Consider the following 17654-nt stretch of genomic DNA (forward strand, 5'->3'; position numbering starts at 1 on the left):
CAAACTCAATGCCCCCAGCCCCGGAGCACAAGGCGGCCTGAGCACCAACTCCAGCCCCATCCCCCTCACCTCAAGTCCCAGCTGCAGGAGCAATGGTCTCAAGTTGCAGTGGGGGAGGTCTAGGTTGGATATCAGGAAACACTATTTTACTAGCTGGGTGGTAAAGCACTGGAATAGGTTACCTAGGGAGGTGGTGGAATCTCCATCCTTAGAGGTTATTAAGGCCCGGTTTGACAAAGCCCTGGCTGGGATGATTTAGTTGGTGCTGGTCCTGCTTTGAGCAGGGGGTTGGACAAGATGACCTCCTGAGGTCTCTTCCAACCCTAATATTCTATGAGTCTATGATGTACCCTAGGTGTTAAAGCTCTGAGGTTCCTTAGTATTGCAGAGCAGATGCAGAAAAGCAGGGCTACTTCCCAAGCTGAACTTTGAGGGCCATGGGATCTTGTAGGAGGGTGGAGAGCTTAGAGTAATTGGGCAGGGGGGTAAAGCTCATCAACGAGGGCAGGAAGAGGAAATAGTTTTGAGAAGTTTTCAGATGTGAAAAAAACCCAAGAGAAAGAGCGAGACTGAGGCTAAAGACAGCCAATTCTTGGAACAAGGTAGCAGTGACTGACCTGAGGTTTCTGCTTACTTAGCTTCCGTGTGAAGTTTGTTACCAGTGCTGTGAAAATTTTTTTAGTACTTCTTTTAAACAAAGTGCACCAAGAAAATGCCTGACTTTGCATGACTGACTTCTCCAAATGGTAAAATGATCCGCAAGGCTAAATATTGTGCTTCTGCTTGGCTATGGAACAGCAATTTAAAGAAATATAATATTAATAATTAATCATAATTAATCATGAATAATTGATTATGGTGAGGAGGATGCAATTGAAGCTGAGCACCAAAAATCAAGAGATACTTTGCATAATCTTGGCCATGGATACTCATGCTCAGTGATGCTGAATGCCTGTATTTTCCAGTGACTTGATTTAAACTTCTGGGTGCTCATCAGAAGTGAAATCCAAGCTGAGAGTGTCTCAAACTGGACATCAAACCTGTAGTCACCCAAAATCAGAGGTCATCCTTCAAAGGTTTTAACCTAAATAATTAAAACTTCCTGGGAAGTACGGCACATGGTGTTCTTTAAGCAGAATAGCTGGGGTTTTGTTTGTTTGTTCACAGAAGGCAGAATCTGGGTTCTCATTTACACTCCCTTGTTGTTGCCCTATGTGACGTATATATTTCATAAGAGGGCTGTTTGTTTGTTTTATTTTTTAAAATTCTCTCCATCAGGTCAAACCAAGTGAAGCAGAAGCAGAAACAGAGAGAGCAAATGTAACTTCACAGACAGAATTTATTCTGCTGGGGCTTCTGAACCAAACGGAGACACACACCTTCCTCCTTATCATGATTTTACTTGCCTTCCTTACCACCATGTCCAAAAACACACTCCTCTTGTTTCTAATCCAAGTGGACTCCTGCCTTCACATCCCCATATCCTTTTTCCTCAGCCAACTGGCCTTCATGGCTATTTGTCAAACCCTGGTCATTGTCCCCAAAATGTCAGTGGACTCTCTGACTCCAGGGAACACCATTTCACTGGCCCAACACATGTAAAGCATCAAGTTTCTAATAATCCAGGTGTCTGTAGCTTTGTGTAAAATAAATAAATTGGTAACATTGTACAATGAAACAGCCAGGCCAAAACTAAGATTTCCTTGGTTTAAGTCTGTATGAAAACTGAATTGCAGGAAAGAAATAGGATATCGGCATTTGCAAATGGGTGCCTAAGCACTGCACACAGGTTAATTAACTAACAACTTCTCTCTGTTAATTCACAAAATAAAAGGATTATTCATTGAACCAAGATGATGAGAAAGATGTTGAAAAAGGAATAGTGAAATGACAGTATCCTCTCATATATCCCTGAGCCTAGACCCTAGTCTACTATCAATCTATAACAGTGGATACTATCTATTATAAATATAGAGAACAGTCACTATAAAATCTATGTAACAATGATCCATGCAACAATGTTGGAAATCCACAACTTGTTCCCTCCCCAAACATTAAAACACGAAAGAAGGTTGGTGGGTCAATGCCACATGTAACCTTAAATAAATCACTTTTATTCTGGGTAGCTGTGACAGAATATACCTCTGTGTTCACACCCTACACACTATTGTAATAATATTGTACAAAGCATATCTTGTAAGGTATTATTTGAAAATTCATAATTTGCTGGACATTATTGTCCTAATAAAATGTGTGTAGCAGCATTGTATGTGAAGTTATAAGATTTCCCTGTATGATGTTATTGGCAAATGTTCCAAACTGAGGTTGGCAAACAGGTCTCAAAGGATGTAAGCAGTAAATGGAGTCATCAAGCAGGAAGGGAAACAAAAGAAGCTCAAACAGGTCAGAAAAAAGCAGCAAGGAACATCCTTCCCCATAGATATTCTGTCTCCTGGTATCCAGCTGGAAAAGTTTTTTTCAAGAAGGGGACTGAAACTATAAAAAGGGTGGACAAACACCCCAAAGCATCTCTCTCTTTCCCTGCTCATCACAGTCACTGCACTGAAGTGACAAAGGAAGCAGCTGTTGGACTCTGAGGGCAGGGTCCTGACCTAAACTGTTGGGACAGTAAGATTGCTGGAAGCATGTGGTTTATAAAACTTTTCTTGAATCTAATGAAGTTTATTAAGTTAGGCACTAGTTGTGTTTTTTCTTTATTTTTCTTGTAACGATTTCTGACTTTCATGCCTCATTACTTGTACTAGCTTAAAATCTCTTTGTAGTTAATAACCAAGTTTTATTGTTTTATCTTATCCAGTGCCTTCAAGTTGAAGTGGCTGGGGAACTCCATTTGGGGTAACAAGTTGTGTGTATGATTCCCTTACAGGAATAACAAACTTAACATATCTATACTGTCCAAGAGAGGGCTGGACCTACATTTCTGGGAGAAGATCCTGGACTGGGGGTATATTGGGGTCACCCTGCAACATAACCAAGGCTGCTAAGAGCCAAGGTATGGCTGGCTGACTGCAGCACACACAGATGTAGCTGGGAGTGACTGGCAAGCTGGAGCTTGTTTATGAGATGTCCAGACTGGAAGCTACTGCAGCAATGTAATGTAAAGGACACACCAGGTTAGAGGGCGGGGTGACACAGCTACTTATTAGTTTGGATTGTACCCTGGATATGTCATAGTAACATAACAGAATTACTTAAATAAGACAGCAAGGAAGATAATAGAAAAGAAATGGTAAAACGATATAGCTCTTCCATGTATTTCCTGTATATCCCAGTATGTCCATCGAGGCACCAATGCTCAGTGCAGTGGTTTTGCACTTCCAGAGCTTGTTCTTTCTCCTCCCTCTCTCACTCCATCTCCTTTTCCTCATATAGCCCACAAAGTAGGAGTCAGTTTGATGAATTCATGCCCTATGTAGTTTTCCTCTCACTGGGTTCAGGATATGTATGCTCGTATCTACTATTGTTTTACTGGTAAATTGCATAGTCAGTTGCTCAGCTGCACTTTGGTTCATTGTGAAATATGTCCAAGAGACCAAAGAACCAATGGCAGTTAAGTTCCCTCTAAGCTGCGCAGCCGTGGGGAATTCCTCTCCTCCAGCCCTGGACCCGACCCAGCCCAGCCATGAACATGCCGCTGCTGGGGGAGATGCGCCCCTTGTTGGATCATATTAAAGAAGTTCTGTATTAAAATCACAAATGAGTTTGATTCCCCATAGTTTAAATTCCAGGATATTACTAATTAAGAGGACTCTTGGTTTTTGGTCTCTTGTTTTTACTGTTTCTCTCCCTCTCTGTGTGAAACTTGCAAGCTGCTAATTGTGTTAGTACATTCTAAGACAGAGTCTGTTCTCAAAGCAATTCTTTGTAACACTACCCCTCGCACAGAGAGAGACTCAAAGTAATACTCTGTAACAACAGAAACAGCACCCAGAGAGACTCCCCGCCCTTTTGTTGTATTCATCTCGCTTTGTTAATAATTGTGATTAAAACAGAGATAGAGGATGTATGTGGATGGATGCTTGGTGTGGATAATAACTGAATGATCAGGGGGGTGCCAGCCTAAGAATCCAGTGTCCGTCGGCTGAAGAAGGTGTCAAGTGGAAATAACCAGAGGACCCCCGGAGGGCAGACTGGAATCCACCCAACAGCCTCAAGAATGGGAGAACCAAAGAACAAGATAACATCTGGCAGCACGGAGCCATCAGGAATGTGCCATCTGCTGATTGATTCAGCAAAAGCATGATGAAGCAATTCCCATAGACTGATATAGGAAGAAATTCCTATAAAAATGGACTCTAGAAAGTGAGAACTTTGGGGTCTGATTCTGCAAACCAACTTCCAGGAGCATCAGATGAGCATCTGACAAGGCCCTGCTCCCTCCTCATGTCCAGGCCGCCTGGCCAGTGGCTTGGCATGAGCAACTCTAAGACTGGTAACTGTGATAACAATCTTGCAGAACCTGTGTGTGTGTGTGTGTATGACTGAATGTGTGAATAAATATGAAATTGAATGGAATGTTATAGCTGTAACTAACTGCTTACTATGATTCTTTCTGTATTCACAATAAATGTGGTATTTTGCCTTTTCCCCTTTAATAAGATCCTGCTGTTTTTTATTTTATTGGTATAACACCCTCCCCTGGCCCCAGCGCGTCCCAAACAAGCCCAGCCCAACCCAGTCCAGCCCTTGCTGCAGTTGTGGGAGAGGCACCTCTCACACGGCCCCAACCCAGCCCCGGCACGGACCTGCCGCAGCCAGGAGACATGCACCTATCCCACGGCCCCAACGCAACCCTGGCCCAGACCTGCCATGACCATAGGCGACGCACTTCTCCCATGGCCCCAGCCCTGGAGTTGCCAGGGCAGGGAGAGGCACCCCTCCCCTCTAGACCAGGTGCTTCTTGCAGGGAGAGAGCTCTGCAGGAGTCCTCTCTCCCTGCCGTAGCCCTGTGGCAGCCTGCACCCCAAACCCCTCATCCCCAGCCCCACCCCAGAGCCCGCACCCCCAGCTGGAGCCCTTACCCCCTGCATCCCAACCTCCTGCCCCAGCCCTGAGCCCCTCATCCCTGGCCCCACCCCAGAGCCTGCAATCCCAGCCAGAGCCCTTACTGCCCCACACACACCCCAACCCTCTGCTTAGCCCTGAACCCCTTCCCACACTCCAAGCCCCACAGCCCCACCCCCACCACACATCACCTCCATATTGGTGCAAATAACAAAATTCATTCTGCACATAGGTGGGAAAAATTAGAGGGAACACTGAATGGCAGTCAGGTTTATTGCTTGTATTTAATAATAATATAAAACAGGGGAAAGTTTTAATACAATACCAGTCTATGGGAAACCATCTTATGCAGTGTTGATACACTGACCTTACAAAGAAGGTGTGCTCCCAAAATTACACCCATAAAACTATCTTTTTCTACCATCCCTGTGTACAAGTAAAAGGTACTGTGTACATAATCTGAAACTAGATTTAACCAATCATATTTCTACTTTGTTTTTCTGGTACATTGGGGAACCCCCTTTTCTTTCTTCTGAACACATGCATTCCAGGTACCAAGGGGGATGAAGGCACCTCCTAGGTTTGAACTACCGTAGAAGAATTATATGTCTTGTCCACTTCCTTTGGGACCTCCAGTACTGGCCTGTGAGAGTAACTCCCTTCCTGCCACGGTGATAAATTACTCATATGTCCTGATCCTGACAGCTTGCATAGTTACTTAAGCCAAAGCTTACTTCGGCTACTGCACTGGTCCCCAAACCTTTTACCTCCTGCCCCCTCTTATCCCTGTCTGCACCACCCACCCTCCCTCCCCCGTACCCCGGACTGGGACTGGGATCAGGGTCGCGGCTCCCGGGGGGAGAAGGCGGGGGGACACAGATGGAGTAAGGGAGCCAAGGTTGGGACCACAGCTGGGGCGGGGAGCAGCAGCCGGGGCTGGAGCCAGGGCCAGGAGTGGAGCTGGTGAGTGGCGCTTCCTCCCCAGCTCTGTGTAGCAGTAGAATTTAATGTTTGTATTTTATATAATTTAGAATGAAGGATAAAGAATAATAATGTAACATGTATTAAATGTATTGGTGTATGGTTTGATCATATCCTGCCAGCCACCCTTTTTTGAATAGCAGAAAGGAATGGCGTAATGGGCCATTGGTAGAGATACATCAGCCAGAATTTGTGTCTGGGCTGATTTCAAGACAGTGACAGACCTTTGAGAGTCACCAATTTGTTGTAGGTTTAGCATTTTAAAATAAGTAAAAGAATGCAATGATTGTTTTCTTTTGCATTGCAACTTGATGTTCCTGTTCAAAATGTTCTATATAAATTAATTTTGTTTTGCGTGTGAATGAGGAATGTGCTCCTCCCTATTGGTGATCAACCAAGCTGGCCTCTAGGTTGATCCGGACTCTGGACTGGTAACTATAACATTGACTGGCGGGACAGTGTGTGTGTGTGTGTGTGTTTGTGTGTGTGTATGGTGCGATTGAATGCATATGCTAATTGTTGTATCTTCAATAAATGCGGGTTATTGCCTTTTCCCCTGAAAAAAAGATCCCGTGTGTTTCTTATGAGCATAACATCTGTGTGGGCTGGCCCGGGCCCTGGCCATACACCCCTGCACTTTCCTCCACACCTCCCTAGGGGGGCAGGCCCCATGGTTTGGGCACCTCTGGGCTAATGGAAGGTGTTATAGCATACTTAGCATAAGTGAACAGAATTTTAGTAAATGTACGTTAGATAACGGCCATAATATGTGTGCTTAATGGTATTTGTGCTTAATGCATACTAAAGTACATATGGGGTGGATTATATATATATATGCTAGCCAGGATACATTGGTCAATAATTTGTATTACCATAGTGCCTAAGGGCCCTAGGGAAAACCAGGACCCTATTGTGCTAGGCACTGTACAAACACAGAACAAAAAGTTGGTCCCTGCCCTAAGGGATTATATCATAGATTATATCATGTCCTGTGTCACTAATGCTCATATTTTCCTTCATTTTTTAGATCATTTACTTTTCAGTGACATTTACAAAGGTCATAGTTCTTGCTGGCGCTGGAAACAAAACTACACTGATATCACTGGGGTTGTGCCTTCTTATGCCAGATTTCAGTTTAACCATAGGCGTGTATGGCTCACTTTCAGCAAACAGGTGCCAATACCTTCTGCCAAGATCTATTAACATAATCATGCCACACCTTACATCTACCTGTAGCAGCTAGCTTCTTTCCCCCTGAATGTCTTTATATAATCCCATTGATGCCTGTCGTGTTACACCCATAATATCTTCTATTACAGCATACAATATCAAACATTATTAAGGCGGCATCTCTATACAATAAATTAACTTTACTGACTTTCATTGTGGCAGCACATGTGAGTAAGTCAGATTAAAAGAGAAGAACTACTAACCACCATCTCTTAGTGTCTCTAAAGCACCTTTTGCCCTAATATCTAGGTTCTGTACATTGCCATTGGGAACAGTCCCTAAGGCAGTCAGTTTTACCCTCTCTTTCCTACAGGAGTGGGTTACACCTAGAACTGGTTTGGACAAATGAGATTTACAATATTTTTTGTAAAATGTTCTCCAAAATTGAGATTCTGGAGGTTTCTTTTTTGGTGGTGGTTGGAGGGGAGGGCAACAGGTAGAGGGAGGTCAAAGGGGGGCATGCATGAAGGAATCAACCATCTCTACAACTGGTTGGGTTTAAAAAAAAAGTTAAATATTGGTTTAAAAAGAAACAAAACATCTGCATATTTTCCCTGATTTCTTTCTGCAGTTCAAAAATTGTAATAATTAATTAATCAATCAATTAATTAATAATATATGAAAACTGGCTAACTTCAGTTGTTCCTTACCCTGTCCTTCTGGCTTTTTGCTCTCAAGGTTATTCAAGTTCATACATTCATGGAGTTTAATGCCTAAGGGGACCCACATGAGCATCTAGTCCAGTGGTTCTCAACCCGTGAGCTGCTTGTGGCCCAATCAGCACTCAGCTGCTACCCGTGTGACATCCTCAGGGCCATACAGGTCATGGATGGGGGGTATAATAGGCCAGAGGAGGCTAAGTCTCCCCTAACCCAGGCCGTGGCCCCGTCCATGCTCTGCTCTGAGTCCCCACCCTCGCTCCCCCTGTCCCCAGAAGCCGGCGGGGACTCAGCTTGGGAAGGCCAGTGGCTGGGGGTGGCTTGGGCCAGCCCAGGGGTTGGGCAGGTGCTCAGGCCATCTGGCGTCCCGGGGGTCAGGTGGGCGGTGTCCCAGGGGTCAGGTGAGGCCAGCATCCCAGGACTCAGGGCGGCCAGCAAGGCGGGGGCTGGCCAGCTGGTGGTCCAGGGCTCGAGGCGGCTCAGGTGAACAGGCCAGTGCTCAGGTTGGTTCGGCTGGGCTCCTTCAGCCAGTGGGGTGGGGTGGGGGGGGGATACGGGTCTCTGACAGGCAAAAGGGGTGGGGCAGGGGAGGGGCCTCAGGCAGGGTCAGGGTCTAGCGTCCCTGACGGGAGGAGGTTCATGTGTTGCCTATGATACAAGTAGTATATATAGTGACATAGAGATCTGCCTGTGTGGCCCATAATGGTAAACAGGTTGAGAACCACTGATCTAGTCTAACCTCCAGTATATCACAGGACACGAAGTTCCACCCAGTTACTCTTGTTGTTGAGGGGTGTGTTCATTACTTCAGAGCTAAAGTTTCCTAGAACAATTGCCATTTGTATTAAAATCCTGGTTAGGGCCTCTAGGAACTACTGGAAGACAGGTTATAACTGCTTGGGTTCCAACCTTAGTTTATAGCTTCACACAAAGTCCATTAGGAGGGGCTGTGTCACCTTGCCCTCTACCCTCTACCCTGGGTGCCTCACAATGTTTTGCTGTTGTAGCTGCCAACTTGGGGGTTAGTCTACACTGGCAACGCCACGAGGGGTGTAGCGACAAGTGGTGGGAGCACGGCTCCCAGCGCTGGTGCACTGTTTACACTGGTGCTTTACAGCGCTGAAACTTGGGGGTGTTTTTTTACACCCCTGAGCGAGACAGGTGCAGCGCTGTAAAGTGCCAGTGTAGACAAGCCCTGGGTTGCTCACAATCAGCCTGCCAGGATGCCGGTCACTCCCTGGATGTCGGTGTATAGCCACAGCCCTGGTCCAGCAACTCTGATCCCAGCAGCCTGTCCACAACACACCAGCCACACTCTTGCTTCCAGCGGCCTTTGTTACCACTTGCAGAGTGACCCCAACACACTTCCCATCCCAGATTTTCCCCAAAGAAGTGTATTCTGCACTGTCCAGCCCTCTCCTGGACAGTCAAGGTAGATTAGGTCTGTTGCCTCTCAAAGGGGATCGACATACCATTGTTTGCTACCTGAAATGGAGTTACCCAAACAATTCACAACACAGGATTAGTTTTGATTAAAGAATAAAATAAGTTTATTTAAGTACAAAGAGAGAGATGTTAAGTGAGTACAAGTTGTGACTTTTCACTCCATATTCTTTATGAAAATATACTTATGGTATGAATATGACATAACAGAGATATACTTTATGCAAGATGGCTCATGTGAGATATCATTGGAAAGGTTATGACTTACTGAATGTGATTATCAATTGGTATGCCTGTATCATTTTTGTATCTGAAGTTAGGAATATTAACTATGTATCTGTATTTCAAATGTGTTACTTTGGGTATCACTACCAACCAGCCCTTCAGGTACAACAATGAAAAAGCCAGAGGGGGCTGATGGGTCATTAGCAGAGACAATGGACTGTGAAAGAGCTTAGTCTTCCTGTAGACCCTGGAGACAGCCTACGAGCAATGGCTACCACAGCCATGTGGAGATGTGGGCCCGAGTCACCTGGTACTAGATACCCCTCTTCCTCTGACTCCCACTCCTGTGCTTGGCCCACGAGTTCACATTGCCAGAAGCAGGGAATGGGCAACAGGGGATGGATCACTCAGTGATCACCTGTTCTGTTCATTCCCTCTGGAGCACCTGACATTAGCCACTGTCGGAAGACAGGATACTGGGCTAGATGGACCGTTGGTCTGACCCAGTCTGGCCGTTCTCATGTTCTTACGTTATGGTCTTATTGCCTCTCAAGCACCTGCTATAGAGCTTTCCTGAACACAGATGATATTGACAAAGGAGGTGCTGACGTCATCATGAATAGGTCGGAATATGAACAAGAGGCTGCTAGGCAGCTCTCCAACACCACTGTCTACAAGCCATTACCCTCTGATCCCACTGAGGGTTACCAAAAGTAACTACACCATCTGCTCAAGAAACTCCCTGAAAAAGCACAGGAACAAATCCACACAGACACACCCCTAGAACCCCGACCAGAGGTCTTCTATCTGCTACCCAAGATCCATAAACCTGGAAATCCTGGGTGCCCCATCATCTCAGGCATTGGCACCCTGACAGCAGGATTGTCTGGCTATGCGGACTCTCTCCTCAGGCCCTATGCTACCAGCACTCCCAGCTATCTTTGAGACACCACTGACTTCCTAAGGAAACTACAATCCATCGGTGATCTTCCTGAAAACACCATCCTGGCCACTATGGATGTCGAAGCCCTCTACACCAGCATTCCACACAAAGATGAACTACAAACCATCAGGAACAGTAACCCTGATAATGTCACAGCAAACCTGGTGGCTGAACTTTGTGACTTTGTCCTCACCCACAATTATTTCACATTTGGGGACAATGTATACCTTCAATTCAGTGGCACTGCTATGGGTACCAGCATGGCCCCACACTATGACAACATTTTTATGGCTGACTCAGAGCAACGCTTCCTCAGCTCTCGTCCCCTAACGCCCCTACTCTACTTGCACTACATTGATGACATCTTCATCATCTGGACACATGGAAAAGAAGCCCTTGAGGAATTCCACCATGATTTCAACAATTTCCATCCCACCATCAACTTCAGCCTGAACTAGTCCACACAAGAGATCCACTTCCTGGACACTACAGTGCTAATAAGCGACGGTCACATAAACACCACCCTATACCAGAAACCTACTGACTGCTATACTTACCTACATGCCTCCAGCTTTCATCCAGACCACATCACACAATCCATTGTCTACAGCCAAGCTCTAAGATACAACCACATTTGCTCCAATCCCTCAAACAGAGACAAACACCTACAAGATCTCAATCAAGCATTCTTAAAACTACAATACCCACCTGCTGAAGTGAAGAAACAGATTGACAGAGCCAGAAGAGTACCCAGAAGTCATCTACTACAGGACAGGCCCAACAAAGAAAGTAAGAGAATGCCACTAGCTGTCACCTTCAGCCCCCAACTAAACCCTCTCCAGCCCATCATCAAAGATCTACAACCTATCCTGAAAGACGACCCATCACTCTCACAGATCTTGGGAGACAGGCCAGTCCTTGCTTACAGACAGTCCCCCACCTGAAGCAAATACTCACCAGCAACCACACACCACACAACAAAAACACTAACCCATGAACCTATCCTTGCAACAAAGCCCGTTGCCAACTGTGTCCACATATCTATTCAGGGGACACCATCATAGGGCCTAATCTCAACAGCCACACTATCAGAGGCTCGTTCACCTGCACATCTACCAATGTGATATATGCCATCATGTGCCAGCAATGCCCCTCTGCCATGTACATTGGCCAAACCGGACAGTCTCTATGCAAAAGAATACATGGACACAAATCAGACGTCAAGAATTATAACTTTCAAAAACCAGTCAGAGAACACTTCAACCTCCCTAGACACTCAGTTTCAGACCTAAAAGTTGCAATTCTTCTACAAAAAAACTTCAAAAACAGACTTCAACGAGAAACTGCAGAACTGGAATTAATTTGCAAACTGGACACCATTAAATTAGGCTTGAATAAAGACTGGGAGTGGATGAGTCATTACACAAACTAAAAACTATTTCCCCATGCTAATTTTCCCCTACTGTTACTCACACCTTCTTGTCAATTGTTTGAAATGGGCCATCCCGATTATCACTACAAAAGTTTTTTTTTCTCCTACTGATAATAGCCCATCTTAATTGATTACTCTCATTAGAGTTGGTATGGCAACCCCCATTTTTTCATGTTCTCTGTATATATATATATATATCTCTTCCTACTGTATTTTCCACTGCATGCATCTGATGAAGTGGGTTTAGCCCACGAAAGCTTATGCCCAAATAAATTTGTTAGTCTCTAAGGTGCCACAAGTACTCCTCATTGTTTTTGCTGATACAGACTAACACGGCTACTGCTCTGAAAATACTGTGTGATGCTGAGTTTGGATGAGACGGGCCCCAGTGCAGAGGGCCAATACACAGCCTAGGCAACCACTTAAGTCCCACATAAACTCTAGTTTGAGATCCTGAGTGGTGCAAAATTAACAAATTGATGTTGTTAATTGTTATTAATTAATTGTTATTAATTTGATTTGTATTTATTATTAGGTTTTAGGCCATTAAGCCCCACTGTGTGCAGATCAGTCTATACTTTCACTCTGTTTTATTGGTGCTTTGAAACAAATATTGGTAATGCATTTGCACATTGCACTGCTTTTAATATGTCTAATGAACTCATATGCTTAGGTGAGAGAAGGTGATAGAGAAAGAAGGAGACGTCTTTGCTGTTAAGGATGAAAATACCCTGTCCGGCTTCTTCCTGGCACATCTTGCTCTGAAGAAAATGGAGAAGAAATCCAGGAATGTTTACCCAGTTCTCAACAATGCAAAGGGGTGGAAAGAAAGAAAGAAAGAAAGAAAGAAAGAAAGAAAGAAAGAAAGAAAGAAAGAAAGAAAGAAAGAAATTAGGGAAAGAGAGAGAGAGAGAAAGGAAATGAATGCTGCCAGTGAATGATTAGACAAATGTAATAGAATCTTGCATTATAATTAAACAGAGTAATTTTCAGAAAGGTTATGAGCAACCATAAACCTATCATTAAAACAAAAAACCTGACCTAACCTTAAACGTAGTGGCAATTAATGAAGCTAGTTTGCATCACAACTAATATCCCTGTTAAAATACAGATTGTACAGATAGTTAGAAAGCAAGAGAGAGATTCTCTGCAAGCAGATTTCAGAGTGCAAACGGCTGTAGATTAAAATAAATAAATAAATCCCAACTGATGCAATAGTCTTCAGGGATTTCAACTCTTACAAAACAGTGATGCAAAAAGGCCACAAGATGGCACTTGAGGGTCATGAACAAGCAAGGGGAGGTTGTGTTATGAATTACTGTGAGCTGTTCCCATGCTGTGCATATGTTTTGAAATGTAAACATTTTGTACCTCTATAACTAGCCAAGTGATAAGAATACACCTAAATTCTTAGACTATAGGCCTTTACAGACAGGCCTGAATATCTATATCCTAACATACGGAAGCTCACTTCTACCCTTAAATCCCTACCAAATAAAAAAAGACATACCCCAAGACCCTACCCCAAGCAGAATTTTGACCCCCAAAAGAGAAACGTGACAAAGACTCAGTGAAACCCATCAGGGGAGTTGGCTATTGCTATTGATTTTATGGGGATGATTCTCAGATACTATGGTGATGAACAGCAGACTAAAACTGGGGAGAGAGAGAGAGAGAGAGAGAGAGAGAGAGTAGGAGTACAAGTCTTGATCCTCTTCTCTCATACTAAGAGTGGTCTGTGGAAGGGGTCTACACCCCACAGGTTTATAGATTATGTTTTCTATAGCCAGTGCTTTTTAATGATAAAGAGGAAGGTCAGACCTATTGTTTCTAAAGGTGACAAGATAAGTGGCCATTCTAAATCTTATGGGAAAGAATTTCAGTGATAGAGGTCTCCATGAGAGGGTCACACCTGCGCGCCAGCAGTTCCATTGGATCCCAGGCCATCTCTTGCTCATTCAGGCTAAATTTGTTTTGGCACCTTTGCCTATACATGCCAGAACAGATGTCCACCTCTGGATCAGTGCAGCTAATGACACCCACGTGAAGGGCAGAAGGCCAGATTTGTCAGAGCACTGGAACTTGAATCTCCTCCTGAAGTCACTATGACCTAAAGGTGCCCAGCACCTATGGAAATCAGTTCCAGAGCGTTCTGGCCAAGGAGTTTTGAAAGGAGCATCTACAGAAGATTACACTGAGGCCTGACCTACACTTAAGAGTTTTGCTGCTAAGTTATTTAGAAGTGTGGGGGGAATCACACCCTAACCAACATAACTGTGCTGGGAAATGCCCGACTGTAGACTCAGAGTGATAAAAGACAGGAGACAATATCTGTATCTATCTGTCCAATGATCATGGCTGTAGTGATTCCAGAGTTAAGAGAGATGACAAAAGTCCCAATCCAGATCAGGACTCTCTTATGCTAGGCACTTTACAAGCACAAAGAAAGAGCCAATCCATGCTCCGAACACATCACAGACTCACTCTCTGTTAACTTCCCTAGGTTTTTAGTTTAATTTCTCTAGAATCTTATTTGATATCTAGTTTTGAACAAAAAATCTATTGGCTTCATTCCTGTATTTCCCCATCCCCAAAAGACTTAATCATCCTTACTTAAGAAGGAAAATTCAGGTCATGTAGTCCCCTTCCCCAGCCCCAATCATTGAGGTTGATTTTCCTCTCACACTGACTTCTAGATGGTAAGTTCTTTGGGGGCAAGAACTGTCTATTTGTTCTGTGGGAGACAAGGCGGGGGAGGTGATATATTTTATTGGCCCAACCTCTGTAGGTGAGAAAGACATGCTTTTGCGCTTACACAATCTGAAGAAGAGCTCTGTATAAGTTCCAAAGCTCTCTCACTACAACAAGTTGGTCCAGTCAAAGATATTACTTCACCCACCTTGTCTCTAATATTCTGGGACCAACACTGCACAGCAACTCTATTTGTTCTGTGTTCACCATACCTAGCACTGGTCATGAGTTGGGCTACTAGAGCTATGATGATGACGAGTACTATTACTACTAACAATAATACTAAATGGAGAGCTAATAATTTAGCACAGTGTAAATGAGATCATAATATGGCCCAAAGGCCTTTTGTTTGTTTGTTTTACAATATGTTTCATAGCCACCTTTTCTGTTGCAACATTGTAATCTAAATATACATGTAAACAATTTTCCAGTATATCAGTGTGGCAAGATAACTTTGGCTCATCTGTTGTAACTTGATTGAGCCCATTGTATAGGTTCAAACAGCTCTTGAGATTGCATAAAATAGAAGAATGTTTTGTAGGCACTTAAAAAAGAAATGTTATTAGTTTAAGATACACAAGGAAAATTATCCCTGCAGACAGGAGGTGAGATGCATGTTCCTGCCTGGTTTTGAACCAGCAACCTTTTGCGCGTTAGGCAAAGGTGATAACCACTACACTACAGAAACCTAGCTTACACTATAGAAACCCATACACTTTGTTTTTTTATCCCTCTGTGGTCTAACGTTTGTTAATGAAATTGGTGCAGTTTACTATTTATTGGTTTCAGAGTAGCAGCCCTGTTAGTCTGTATCCGCAAAAAGAACAGGAGGACTTGTGGCACCTTAGAGACTAACCAATTTATTTGAGCATGAGCTTTCGGGAGCTACAGCTCACTTCATCCGATGCAATATTTATGTGTCTGTACTGCCCCCTTCTGGATGAAGTTGGACCTGGTATATGTGTGAAGCTTGCATCTGTAAGCATGTGAAATAGTGTGGCCCTCTCTTTTTTCGAGTTTTGATTGTATTCTTTCTCCAGGTGTAGTTTTGTGTGAGCATGATTCTGAGGGTGCGAGGCTTCAGGTGCATTTCCAGGGAGACAGATGATTCCATGTGAGATGAGGTGGTGGCACTCCGGAGATTTAGCTGCCTGCGGCACCTCTCTGGCAGCTGCTCTTTCCCTGTTCTAACCCTCTTTCTCCTGCCTGTGCATTTTATGGTGGGGGGAAGCCCCCCAATTCCAGAGTTTCTGAAACAAAAAGGAATCCACAGGTCACACCACAGGCAGCTGGCTTCTATAAGAACAGCCAGACTGGGTCAGACCAATGGTCTAGAACACATGACTTATGAGGAGAGGCTGAGGGAGCTGGGATTGTTTAGCCTGCAGAAGAGAAGAATGAGGGGGGATTTGATAGCTGCTTTTAACTCCCTGAAAGGGGGGTTCCAAAGAGGATGGCTCTAGACTGTTCTCAATGGTAGCAGATGACAGAACGAGGAGTAATGGTCTCAAGTTGCAGTGGGGGAGGTTTAGATTGGATATTAGGAAAAACTTTTTCACTAGGAGGGTGGTGAAACACTGGAATGCGTTACCTAGGGAGGTGGTAGAATCTCCTTCCTTAGAGGTTTTTAAGGTCAGGCTTGACAAAGCCCTGGCTGGGATGATTTAACTGGGAATTGGTCCTGCTTCGAGCAGGGGGTTGGACTAGATGACCTTCAGCGGTCCCTTCCAACCCTGATATTCTAGGATTCTATGATTCTGTGATTCCATCTAGCCCAGTATCCTGTCCTCTAACAGTGGCCACCACCAGGTGCTTCAGAAGGAATGAACAGAACAGACAATCATGTGGCCTCAGTCTATTTCACAATCCGCTGCTCCCCTTTCTGTCAGAACTAACTAGCGGTGGCAAAGGGCCAGCAACTGAGAGAAACAGGATCTTGCAAGGCACCAGGAAACTCAACCAGGAGAACAAACAGCTGCTTCTTTCTCGGACAGGGCTTGAAACCCCAGTCTCTTTTAGCTGTGTGTAGGCTGGGAAGATTTAGCTTTTTAAAAAACCCCAAATCAAGGCTAATGTAACTTTCACTGAACAGAAACACTGCTCCTGGGTTGCCACCATCAGCCCACTAGGTTTTTTGGTAATAGGGATTGTTGAAAGCTGAGCTGATCAGTTAGAGTATAACAAAAGAGAAAATGTTCTAAAGACCAGGATTTTTTTTTAAAAGAGGGCTCGTCCGGGATTTGAACCCGGGACCTCTCGCACCCAAAGCGAGAATCATACCCCTAGACCAACGAGCCAGCTGAACAATAAATTTCACTGGACGCTTCTTGCGTCTTTCTACTGTTGTAGTTTTCTTGATTTTAAATTGTCAGAGTGATAAGGTGGTTGAAGTAGTCTCTTTTATTGGATCAGCTTCTGTTGGTGAAGGACTTGAACAAGAGCTCGGTGGAGCTCAAGAGCTTGTCCATTCACCAACAGAAGTTGGTCCAATAAAAGGTATTATCTCACACACCTTGTCTCTCTCTTACTTGTGACTTTAGTTGCCTCTTTTCCTTGTTAAGGGTAAGAGAAAGCTCTCCTTTCTCCTGCCATTTATTTCTTTTTGCCTAATTGGCTCCATTCTACGTGGACAAGAGCTACCAGTACACTATTCTAGCCTGTCATTTTTTGAAGTCAAATGATAGTAAATTTGCTTCTTCCACAAGTCTACTAGTTACAATATTGTCTATCTATCTAATCCACTCCTCCTTCACCCCAACAAAACAAAACAAACAAAAAGAAAATTCTTTATGTGGAGTTAAATTTGAAATTGCAAGGACATCATTCTCCTTTTACTGATAGACAGACAGATAGATAGAAAAGAAACTTGCAGTATACATATATAAAAACTACAGGACCTTCACTTCTCAGGCTTCAGGGCATAAACTCCCCAGAATGTGTCACCTCCTCAATTGTCCATAGAGTT

The 17654-nt window shown here is 44.1% G+C and overlaps 2 non-coding genes across 2 annotated transcripts; both read right to left on the bottom strand.

Annotated features, from left to right (window-relative positions):
* Positions 1-15304: 15304 nt before the first annotated feature.
* On the bottom strand, positions 15305-15377 carry TRNAV-AAC (transfer RNA valine (anticodon AAC)). Its single transcript has one exon. It is a non-coding gene; the product is annotated as a tRNA-Val (tRNA).
* Positions 15378-16914: 1537 nt separating this feature from the next.
* TRNAP-UGG (transfer RNA proline (anticodon UGG)) lies at positions 16915-16986 on the bottom strand. The gene has a single exon. It is a non-coding gene; the product is annotated as a tRNA-Pro (tRNA).
* Positions 16987-17654: the final 668 nt, after the last annotated feature.

Source organism: Eretmochelys imbricata, chromosome 14 (genome assembly GCF_965152235.1).
Source record: "Eretmochelys imbricata isolate rEreImb1 chromosome 14, rEreImb1.hap1, whole genome shotgun sequence".
NCBI classification, from domain to species: Eukaryota; Metazoa; Chordata; order Testudines; family Cheloniidae; genus Eretmochelys; species Eretmochelys imbricata.